The following is an 11,645-nucleotide window of genomic DNA, read 5'->3' as shown; positions in this document are numbered from 1 at the left end:
CCCAACCTCCCCGAGGGGTCCCCGCTAGGGGTCCCAGGAGAAGGGGTGGGAGGATCGGGGTGCGCGGGGTACAAGAGCGCGGCCAGGAGGACGCGATCGAAGGACGCATCCAGATCCTCTCGGTGCCAGGGACCGAGATCCGGGAAGCGCCCGGGGTCCGTTCCCTGGGCCGGCGCCCGAAGGGGAAAGCGGAGGAGGCGCCCGGGCGGGATCCCCGCCAGGGCTCGGGAGGAGCGGCGCCAACCCCCGGCCCCACGCCCGGGACCCGCCCCCGGGCCCCGCGCCATCCCCCGGCACCCCGCCCGACCCCCCCCGGGAACCGCCCCCGGCCCCCGCGCCCGCCCCGTGCCCGCGCCACCCACGGCCCGCGCCCAGCCTCCCGGCGGCCCCGGCTCTGCCCAGACGCCGCGCGCCCGCCCCGCCCCCGCTGCCCGAGGCCCCGCCCCGGCGCGGGGACCACCCTCCGCCCGCGCCCGGCCCCCGCCCGCCCCGCCTCCTGGGCGGCCTCAACTCGGGTCCCGCCCCGCCCCTCCGCTCCCTGGGCCCCGCCTCCCGCGGTCCCGCCCCGGCGCGGGACCACCCTCAGCCGGCCGAGGCGGGGGCCCAGCGCTCCGGGCTCCGTCTGCCGTCTCGGCACCTCCCCGCCGCGGTGGTTCCGCGGAGCCGCGCGCGCCCCGGGCCTGGCCGAGCCGCCGGCCGACGAGGAGAGCCGCGGGAGCCCGCGGGGACGCCATGCGAGCCAGGTAGGCGGCGGCGGCGGCGCGGGAGCGCAGCGCGCGGAGGGGCCCTCGGGGCCGGGCGGGCGGCGCACCCGGTCCCCTGCGGCCCTCCAGCCCGCGCCCGGCCTCGCTCGCCGGCGCCAAGGCGGGCTCGGCGGGTTCTCACCCCCTGCGGACGCCTGAGTTCGGGGCTCCGGGGCTCCGGGGGTACACGGGCGCGGCTGGCGAGGGGCGGTTTCGGGGCAGCCTGGCGCGCCCCTCGCGGCTTCCAGGGGCTCCCGGTTCGTCCCCATGAAGGCGGGCGGGGGCCGGGGTTCAGAGCGCCGCGACGCCCTCGGAGCCCCCTGCGTGAGTGAGCCCAGGAGGTCTCCCCTCCGGCGCTGGCCACTTCCCGAGGGGCCACTGCCCTGCGGGGCGGCCCCCCTCGGCGACTGGACGCGTTCGCGGGGCGTGGGTCGGGGGCCGTGGACACGGGGAGGTCGTGGAGGGGTCGGGGCGCCCCACTGGCGGGGCTTTGGGGGAAAGGAAGAGCCGCGGTCCCCGGTTAAACTTGTTGGTGACAATGCACATTTCAACTTCTTTGGAGATCCCTGGTTTGAGGATGAAATTGAAAACTCCGGTTTGTGGCTTGGCGGTCGGGTGTCCAAGCAGCAGCGAGGTGACAACGCCGGCGGCCCGCGGGTGGGACCGGCCGGGGTCGAGGCATGTTCTCGAGGTGATGTTTACCGCGAAGCCCGCTCCGCGGTGGGGGTGGCTCTGCCACCCCGACCTAGAGTCCGGCCGCTCCTCGCCGGGGCCGGCCGTGCAGCCTGGGGGGCCGTCCCGCGCTGGCCCTACCCGGGTGTTGGGCGCCCCGAGATGCCGCGCGGGAGGAGCCGCGGGAAAGCCGGCTGGGCTCTGTGCGCGCGCAGAGGGTTGTGGAGCCTCCTGGATCAGTGAGATTTGCAGAGGAAGACTGCTGAATTTTATTCGTGCTTGTTCTTTACAACTTAGTGCAGCAGATTGGTACTATGTGATTTATCAGTAATAGTAATAAAGTTTGCATAACTTTCGTTCTGATTACAAAAGCAATGTATGCTCAGAACAGAAAACGTGGAAATAAAGAGAAATATAAACAGCGAAACAGAAACCATCTCTGATCCCACAGTTCCAACCAGCCTTCAATATTTACATTCTTGGGGTTTCAGCCTTGCAGCTTTAATCATTAAGTTACAACTGGAGCCTTTCTTGCCTAAACCAGATCCCTTTATGCAGCTCTCTCCTCCCCACTCTTCCAAATATGATTGTCTCTGAGCTCCAAAGTTTGGTTTTTTTTTGGCCTGGCCCCTACCTAGGGAGAGTTTCTGCTGGCCATGAGCCCCCTTTCCCATGAGCTGGGGTTCTCCACGAGATCTGTGGGCCCACATGGAGAGATGGGCGAGACCTGATGCCTCTCTGCCCTCCCGATGGTTTGGGCTTCTTACCTCATAAAAATAAAGGTAATGGTTCTCAATCTGCTTCTCAGGCCACCATAAAAACTAATGGGTGGTTTGCAGAGTGTTTTGACATCCTTGGATGGACAGCGGCTGTACTTTAAGGTGCTGGGGAGCATTTTGCTGTTCTGTGTTGCTGCTGTCATCACATAAAACAGGCAACCTCCAACCTGGCCATCCAGCCCAGGAAACAGACTCCAGGAATGGAGCCTGGAGAACATTCCTGGTTCGCTGCTCAGCAGTCTGGTCCAGGCCAAAAATCCCTCAAAGTGGGGAGTTTGGAAGGAGCTGGTGCTCTGAAACTCCCCTCCCCCACCTCTGCTTTCTGCATGTTGGTGGATTTCCTAAAGTCAGGGGGCACTGATGTTAAGGTGGCCCGAAGTTGCACACAGCCTCTTGCTCATTGATCTATGGAATGCTGTGTCCGTGCTGATCCGAGAGGGAACAGTGAGTTCTAGGAGGACACATAAAGTGAACAAACCCGGCTTCCTTGGGATTTGTTTTATAGCTCACTTGTTTACTAAATGAACAATGACCAGCTCCGAGACCTGGCCGTGGAGAAGTCTGAAAAGCTTCTGTGAGCTTTAATTTTGTTTCCTGTTATCCCAAGACTCAGGCACCACACTTCAGTGACCTTATAAAACAATTATTAGGGTCTCATGTCATCTGTTAATTCCACATACCAAAGCCCATGTAGGGAGAGGTGACTCACAGATTGCCTCTTGTCCCCAACCCCCTCCCCCCAAAGCAACCAGGGTGGAAGATCATCTTTCCGTGACAGGTCTCCTGAGCTCCACCAGTTCGCCATTTGATAGTTTCATTTTTTTATTGTCATTAACACTTTGATCTGACCAATGCTTAGTTGGCTGATCACAGCTCAGATAGGGGGTTTTTGGAGGGACCCAGAAAGTGGGCTGGATAAAATAAGTGTCCTTAACCGGTGCATTGTCTGTTAATATGGTGCTTTTAATTTTTCTGGGTAGAGGGAGCAAGGGGGAGTCTTGCCTTCCTGGAGTTTCTTCCTTGTGTTTGCTCATCGAGCAGCCTGGAATTGTTTCCCTCTGGGCCGTTTGAGCAGACTTTCTTATTTTAATGTTGGTTTCTAGTCTGATAATAAGATATGCAAATTGTGAATGGGGTTTACGCCCTTGAGTCCGAGGAGGCGCTTCTGGGTTTAAATCCTCGGATCCAGGCCAGTTAAGAGCCTTGGCTCCCCTGGCTTTGTGTGGGAGGTGTGTGTGCTCTCTCTTCCCAGGTAGGAGGCCACCCCTCTTCACTCCGTGTCTCTCTGGAGCACTTGACCCTGCAAGGTTAGGAACGCGGAGTTCAGTCCCTGTTGAGCTCATCCTTGGCTCTGGGCATCATCTTCTCATTTCCCTGTTGGAGGCCCCAGCCTTGTTTTGACCAAATAGAAGCTGCTATTTAGCAGGTGGAAGCCATGTGGGGTTCCCTTAGCTTCATTATTTTAAAATTCTACACCTGAATTGGACTGTGTTGCAGTTTTTCTTCTGAGAATTGGAGTCAGGTCCTTGGGACATTTCCTAAGGCCCTGGAGATGGGCACCAGGACTTCTTTGTCCCAAGGTCCTGGCTGACAACCAGGAATCAGAAAGGTCACCGAGCAGCTAAATAGACTTCACCGAGTGCACTGGCTGGCTTGCTCCTGATGGGGAGCGGAGCCTCTGCCACCGTGTTTATACTCGGGTCCGAGCTGTGTCTCCTGTCACCCCAGCTATTTGCACAATGGAAGTCCCACATTCTGCCACCACCCTATAGAAGAATGACAGAAGAATAATTCACCAAGCCTCCAAACACCCAGGGAACAATCCAGCTATTTATTCAGTATCCTCCAGGAGGCCTGAGCCAGCTACTCAGTGGACCCCTAGGGCATCCATGTGTTACATAACTCAGCACCTTATGCAGTCATGGCTAGCTCGTAGGGGACAGGGTGTCAGCGATTGGTCTTTAGAAGGCAAGGGAATGCAGAATGTGTTTTAGAAATAAAAGGTATGAGTGGTGTCTTTTAAGGAGGGAAGGGTAAGATTCCATATAGAACGTCACAGTCTCCCATCTGCCAGGTGAACAATGCCTTCTTAAACCATCAGTAGCGAATGTGGATTTGAGGGGGTAGAACTGTGCATTAAATTTAACTCAAGATTTGGGGTGTGTAAGGGGTAGAAATAGTTATCACTCCTTGAGGGCGTAAGCATACTTCCGAATCTTCACGGTAAGTGAGAGGGTTTCATTTTACAGGGAAGCCATGAGAATTTAAATAATTCCTGCAACCTAATAGTTGAGTGAGTGCTTGCGCTGGGACTTCCTTGAACCTGGCTCTGTCCAGAGCTCTTAAGCATGTCTCCCGGTGTCTGAAAATTAAAGGAACAAACGGCTCTCAGTCATGCATGTTGGGAACATTAAGACACAGGCATGAAAATAGCAGGGTGCCTGTCTCTCTCTCTTCCACAGTTATAAAACAGCTCGTACTCTGAAGGCGATGAAATCTTTAAAACCTGCGAAACCTTCTCGGCCCAAATGGAAGGCAGCTGGTTTGTACCTTTGTTCCGGAAGCCAGCGGCTCACCCTGTCTGCAGGGCAAAGCTTGATTTATTTGGCAGATTGCAATTTTGAAGTTGGGATAACTCAGACAGGATCTGGTATGAAGACTGTCCTTATAGAAGAGGGTATTTGGGGCAGATGAGATCACTAGAATAACATGGAGATTATAGGAAGGCTGTTAAATAAATGTTAAGATAAGGGTTCCACCTTCCTATTTACAATCAAATAAATGACTTACTAATGAGATTATTCTTATCTACTCAATAAAAACTTGTCTTGGGGCAACTTTTCTATGCTGATGCCTGATAGCCCTACTCTTCTGAAAAGAATACTTCCTTTGAAAGGATTTTATGGTTCCAAATTCTTATTAAATCTCCTCCCCACTAAGTCTGCGAAACTGATAGGAAAACCCTGCCCCATTCTCGTGAATGTGAAGGCTACTAAAGTCTGCAGGCCTGAAAGGCAGCTGGCAGCTTTTCTAGCTTCTCCAGTATAGGAGGTCCCTCAGCTAGCAGTGTGCTGGTAAACCTGCTCTATGAGGAAAAAGACTGCCTAGATTGTAGCACCTGCCAATTTCCGTGGTGTAAATACTCTCACCGTGGCTGATTTCAAACCACCAGTATGGGCTGGCAACATTACCAAATATTTAACAATCTGTGTGAGCCAATATGAGCTGGCAACTTGTCACTGCTCTGAGCCCCTGGCCCGAGCCCTCTTATATAATGGATGAGATAATTGCCTAGCTTCATCTGGGTCCACGTCTGCTTAGAAGCACTGCTGGAAAAGGCTTTGGGTGTCACTGAGTAACCTAATTTGGCCTGCAAGAGTAGAATGCTTCAAAACTCAGACTGCACATTAAATTCACCAGGAAGTGTCAAGAAAACACCCAAAACAATGAACAAAATTACTAGGACCCTCCCCCAATTGAATGCGAATCTCTGAGTGTGGGGCCAGAAGTCTGTAATTTTTAAAAGCCCCATAGGTACTTCTAATGTGTATACAGGCTGAACAGCACTGATGTGGTGATGAACTTGTGTAAGAAGAAAGTGGGAGAGGCAGTTGGGGGCTGGGCCTGGCACACCCCGTGTTTGAGGCCCAGGAGTTGAGACTTCTCCTGTGGAGCGAGGGAAGTTTTTCTGCAGAAGGCTCGAGCATGTGAGGAAGTGCTGGATCTTGGGAGAGGTGGCCAGAGGTCTGATCTTCCCAGCTGTCAACCATCTGACTCCAGTGGTCTTTCTCCATGGATGGTGGTTGACTTGCCTTGTTTTGCCTTGGTTGCTAGAAAGGTGAAGGGTGTTCACGGAAGGGAGATGGGGTGTGGATGGAGCAAGGCAGATGTCTCCTTGGGTGGATGTCATGAGCTGAACTCGATGTTAAAGCAGAGAGTGGGAGTCCAGAAGGGCTTCCCAGGACCACCCAAGTGGAGAAAAGAGAAACTCGACCGCTAAGGACCGTAGCTGAGGACTTTGTAAGAGTCCTTGAGCTTGGTCGCACACATAAGCTGATTATTTTTTCTCCATCATAATTAGCAGTAAAATCATTTTTAAATGGGAGAGCTCTCTTAGGAGGCAGTAAGCCTGTGGGAGGGAACTGTCACTCAGCCTCAGAGCTGGTCTTGGTTAGGGGACCGGAAAGAGGCAAGCCAGGCCCCTGGGGTGCAGAATTTCAGGGGGGGCTCGCTCTCAGAGTCTGCAGTGCTGGTCAGAAAAGGAGCATTTGAGAGAGGGAAGCTCGGGCTCATTTCCTTAGAGTTGGAGCCATGAGTGTGGAGGAGCTCCCCCATGGGAGCTTTGAGTGTGAGAGGCAGGGCCAGGATCACGTTTCTGGGTCCCCCCATGATGGCTAAGGGAGAGCCCATGAAGAAGCCGCTGGAGATGGGGGCAGGAGTGCTGTGTGTGTCCCTGAAGCCAAGGAAGAGAAAGTCACGGTGTGTGTGGAGGAGCAGGTGAGAGCCCCATGCAAACAGGACAATTCTGGGTAATGATGGCACAGAGAAATGAAGACCTGGAGAACTGGAGGCCTCTGGGTTTGGTCTGTAAGAACCTTGTAAATGTGATAGGGGGGAAACTTCTAGAAGAAATAAGGGAACACATAGCAGAGGCCACTTAGAAGAATGTTAGTGATAAAAGAAGTAAAGACTGTCATTGGAGGGTGTGGAGACAGGATGGCAGAAGTGAGCCAGGGTTGGGGCCAGAGGCCCTGGAATTCTTGGGGTGGGGAGGCCTGTTGGGGGGGCTGACCTGGCATGGAGCAGTGGGATAGAGGGTCCCAAGGAATTGGCTGCAGGTGCCATGAGGGAAGGGACGGGTCATCGGGAGCAGCTGGCAAAAAGAACTGCCCCAAATGCCTTTTCAGGGTGCATGTCTGCAACTTTTTCCCACCAGCCTTTGTGGAGGGCTGGCTGGGGGACTCATCGGTCCTTCAGACCCACTTCATGGGACGCATTTGCCCTTCCAGGCCCAGTTCAGGCTCCCTTCCCAGGCAGACCTCTCCCGACTCCCTGAGGTCAGGAGCTGGCCCTGCACCGGTGTTGGACTCTGTCCAGCTTCCTTACTTGTCTGTGACCCACCAGACAGCTGTCCCACTTGGGGGTGGGGTGCATTTTATCATCTGTATCCTCCGTGCCCTGTAGGATTTACAGACAATATCCCAGTGAATGAAAGAACTGGCAGAGAGGGGCGGGCCTAGGGTGGTGACTTCATACAACCACATAGCGACAACTCATATCCTCTTCTTAGACATCTTGACAGTTTAAAACTTACAATATATGACTGCAGTAATTGCTGGCTTTAAGAATTCTGGCCTATGAATAATAATCAGCTTACTTTATAAATGCTGGCATTTATAATGCTTACTTTATAAATACGGCCATTCCCATAGTTCCATGCAATTGAACTTTTAATCCAGATAGGTTTACCTTGCCTTTGTTTACCTATTTTACACTATTGCCCTTCGGGAAAGGATTTGAATTTTTAATAGCTTTATGACAAAGAGGTAAACGGAATAACCTAAAAATGCAAGTACATTTAAACATTTCAAAATCACCCTAAGATTCATAGCCTTGATGGGCAGGTGAGATCAAATATTTGGATGTGTCCCATGCGTGAATGGAGAATCAAGGTCCTGTGTTCAAATCTAACTGAAGATAGTTGGAGCTAACACATTACTAATTCATGCAGGATGCTGGGCCCCGGGTCTGTGGCCCAGTGCAGCTCAGCAGATGTTCCTGAAGGCAGTGCTACTAAATAAAAATATAGTCATGGTCCTTACTGCTGTGGTCTGGTCTCACTTTTCCTACTTATCCCTGTGCCGAGTAGCCTCTCTCAAAAGTTGTTTTTGTTTTTTGGTTTCGGAAGTGTATTTAAAATGTTCACCAGAGGAATGCCATATTCCTGTCTTGTACTGGTTGGCAGCCATTGGATATTTCACCTTGATAATGTGGGGCTAGGAAAACAAAATTTCAAATTTTGGTCCCATCTCCGTGTTGGAGGGTGGCCACAGGAGAGTGACATCAGATCAGTCACTGGCTGGTTATCAAAGACCACCTGTGATTTCAGAACTGTTCAGTTAGGGGGAAAGTATATGTTACTATTTGGGGACATACGTGCGCATACTGTGCACACACACTTAAAATACTCAGTGGCACTTTTTAACATAGGAATATTTCTGTGGTTTCAGATTCTCTGGTTTTTATGGGACTTTTCCCTGTGTCAGGCACAACTGAAAATGGTCATATTGAGGAATGTCCTTATGAAGAATTAATTGACCAACTAGCTATCATATTCTCCTAACATAACTGTCTTTTATACCTAAGCCACTGTGGGAGAACAGTAGCTGAAATGACGTTTTCACAGACGAGTATGAGAAGGTCCTTTTCCCAATGGCATCTCCAATGGCCCTTTGCTGGGGTCTGTTTCGTTTTGGGAGGCATCACAGTGGGAAGGAGCCAGGGGCTCCGTGGCAGTACACACTTGTGTTCCGAGTTTTGGTTTGTTTACTTCCTGTTTTGAACTTTGGCGAATTTTGGGGACTTCTCTGAGGCTCAGCTTTCTGATCTGCAAAAGTGATACCTTCTGGAGTTGTGAGCTGTAAGTGAGAGCACATGAAATGCACCAGGTTGTTCGCTGTGGATTTGCTGGCATCGTCATCTCGCCTTGGTTTGGGGGCCTTATATTTACCAGCATGGAGAGTTCACAACTTTTGGCCTCTTTTGAGTCTGGTGCGCATGCACTGTAGTTTGTTCTTAAATATTGAGTAAATAGAGCATTCTCGTGATGTCTCAGCATCTGAATTGAATGGAGTGTAGGGGTTTGGTATTTTTAGGGGATCAATGTGACCTTTAAAAAGTGTGCAGGTGTGAACTAGGGGCGTGACGTATCCCTTATGTCTGCACCAAGTGTAGACATTCCATGCTTACCTTGCCCCATTCCTTGAGTTCCCAGGAGGATGAGGAAGATATATGTGGTGAGACCCTAGGTTGCACTCCAGTCCCCAGACCTGAAGTCAGGTGTGGCTCTAGCTGGTAGCATAGAAGGACCAATGCAGGTTGCTGGAGGCCTCTATGCCTGTGTTTGCAAGAGGTCCTTACCTGCCCCGACTACTTGGAGGGTGGGGGGTGATAACCATCTTGTGTCCAGTATAAGTACTTTCTTGTTACATGAATTGTTTGTGGAGTAGTTTCTTGTGATTTTTCTTTCTTCTTTTAAAAATCTCTTTCCACTTAAGTTTCTTTTATTACTCAAGTAATCACATTACTTTCATTTTAGAAACATTAGAAAATGTAAATGGAGAAAAAGTTCACATCAGTGGAATTCTCCCACCCGCCATAACTACTCTGGATGTTATTGTGTGAGTTTTTCAGATTATTTTCTTTTTATTTTTTATTTATTTTATTATGAATATTCATGAGATACAAAACTGATTGTTACCCCTCGTGGCATGATGTGAGGGCCAGATTTCTACAGACAGCGTACCCATTACCAGAAATTGCTTTGTACCCTGTGTCCCCCACCCAATTATCCCCACCTCCCTCTTTCAGATATTTTCACATGTAAATATAGATCTTCCAAATAAAAACAGGGTGATGCAATGGGACTTCCCTGCATACCTGGCTCATAGTAATTTTTCAATAAGTATTTGTTGAATGAATAATATGCTTTTAAAAAACAGCTTCTTATCTAAAACTCTTGTTGACGTAAATACAGATTTGCATCCTTACTTTTAATGTCAGATTTGTATAGGTATGTACCCTGTTTATTTAACCAGTGCTTATGAGTGGACAGTTCCCAGTTATTTTAGAATTATATACAGCACTGCAGTGAACATCTTTGATACTTGCATCCTTCAATACATGTTGTTTCTTCTTGGGATGAATCTTTTATTTATTTTTATTATTTTTATTGTGCTTAAAATCTATAAAGAACTTTTCATTATCTTCATTGTTCAGTGAGTGAATGTGTAATCGCCACTAAGAAAATAACTTCAGAAGGGAGTGACACGGGGAAGAGTTTCTAAATTTGTCATATAAAACTTGGTGCGCTTTAAGACCGGTGTACTTGCTGGCCGGCACCCTGTTTTGGTGGAATTGGTTTCTGCTTGTCCAGATCCTAATGTGCCCCGGAATGTGCTGAGATATTTCTGTTGAGAGGTCTGCAGGGCCTGCTCCCTCTAAAAAGGGGATAATTGATGATTTCCGTGCATCCAGCTTCACAACCATGGTGTCAAGCTTCTCCAGGGCCGTGCTGTCGTGGGTGTCAGTGGTGATTTGTGGGGCTGGGCCACTTGATCCACTGTGACAAGCTGCAGTTTTGTCTGGCACCTGGTAGTGGCTCACCACATACTTGGCTCAGGACCTCAGGGTTTATTAAGAGGAGAAAGTTCTGAATACCGTCTGATGATGGTAAGGCTGTAATTTTGATTTCTAACTGCGGTCTGGTGTCACAGAGCTTCTTCATTCCAGCAAGAGAGGAAAACTAATTTATGGGTGGAATATTTTTTGGCCAGTCTCCTGAGCATGGTTTTGCAAAGGGGCTGGCTGCTTCCTCTGGTCTTGGCACCCGCAGTGTCTGTGAGTCATGCACCTATTGGTACCATGAGGCAGCACTTTGGGCACCTTGTAAAATCCTGGTGATGAGGGGGAAGGACTGGCTGGCATGCCCAGGCGCCTCAGGCTCCCGGAAAGGCAGGAGGACCGCTCATGAGCTCTGGTTGTTTGTTCCGAGTACAGGTACATCTTCACTCACTCAAAGAGGCTGAGAGCCAACTCTTTTTGTAACTTTAATCCATTCATTCCCTCATGTGCTACTGAGCCCCCACTGCATGCCGGGTAGGGGTGATGGGGAGACCTCCAGAGACAGCCTCTGCTGCCTTGCGGAAGAGAAAGGGTATTGAAGTGTACAGGGGAGGAGGCCAGGGTCCAGGAGGCTGCACTGGGGTCAGGAAGGCTCCCCAAAGAAGCCCCCTAATTGAGGGGACCTGAAGGAATGAGCAGGCCAGGAATTGGGTGGGTGCTCACGGGGATTTTGGGGGGTGGTGGGTGGTTGGGTTCCGGGCAGGTGGCTTGGTGAGTTCAGGGAACCAGAAGAGGGACATAGTGGTGACAGCTTTCCTTCTGGGAGCACCTGGGAGGGATGCCAGAGGCAGGTGGCTGGATTGGACAGGTCCTTATGGGCTACGATCAGCTTTGAACTTTTATCTAAGAGCACTGGAAAGACTCGGTTAGACATGAGAGTATGACTTGAAAGGGGTCAGGGAGGTGACGCAGCCAGGGGATGACCTGATAGGCCGCAGCTGGTCCTCGGCACCCCTGCAGCTGAGTTGAGCTCGCCGCCCAGGACGCCCTTGACTCCGCATATGTGACCCACACGTGCTACTTCTCCCTCGGGCTTATTGTGAAGTTC

General features: G+C 51.3%; 1 protein-coding gene across 1 annotated transcript in view; it reads left to right on the top strand.

Annotated features, from left to right (window-relative positions):
- Nucleotides 1–578: 578 nt before the first annotated feature.
- The window catches only part of SH3BP4 (SH3 domain binding protein 4), a 99,135-nt gene continuing 88,068 nt past the window's right edge, over nucleotides 579–11,645 (top strand). Inside the window, exon 1 of the mRNA XM_063107061.1 lies at nucleotides 579–743. The gene's annotated coding sequence lies outside the window, so the exon portion shown is untranslated. The remainder of the gene's footprint in view (nucleotides 744–11,645) is intronic.

The sequence above is a fragment of the Cynocephalus volans genome, chromosome 1 (genome assembly GCF_027409185.1).
Source record: "Cynocephalus volans isolate mCynVol1 chromosome 1, mCynVol1.pri, whole genome shotgun sequence".
In the NCBI taxonomy this organism is placed as follows: domain Eukaryota; kingdom Metazoa; phylum Chordata; class Mammalia; order Dermoptera; family Cynocephalidae; genus Cynocephalus; species Cynocephalus volans.
Note: the sequence above shows the minus strand (reverse complement) of the source record. Positions and strands in the feature narration are given on the sequence as shown.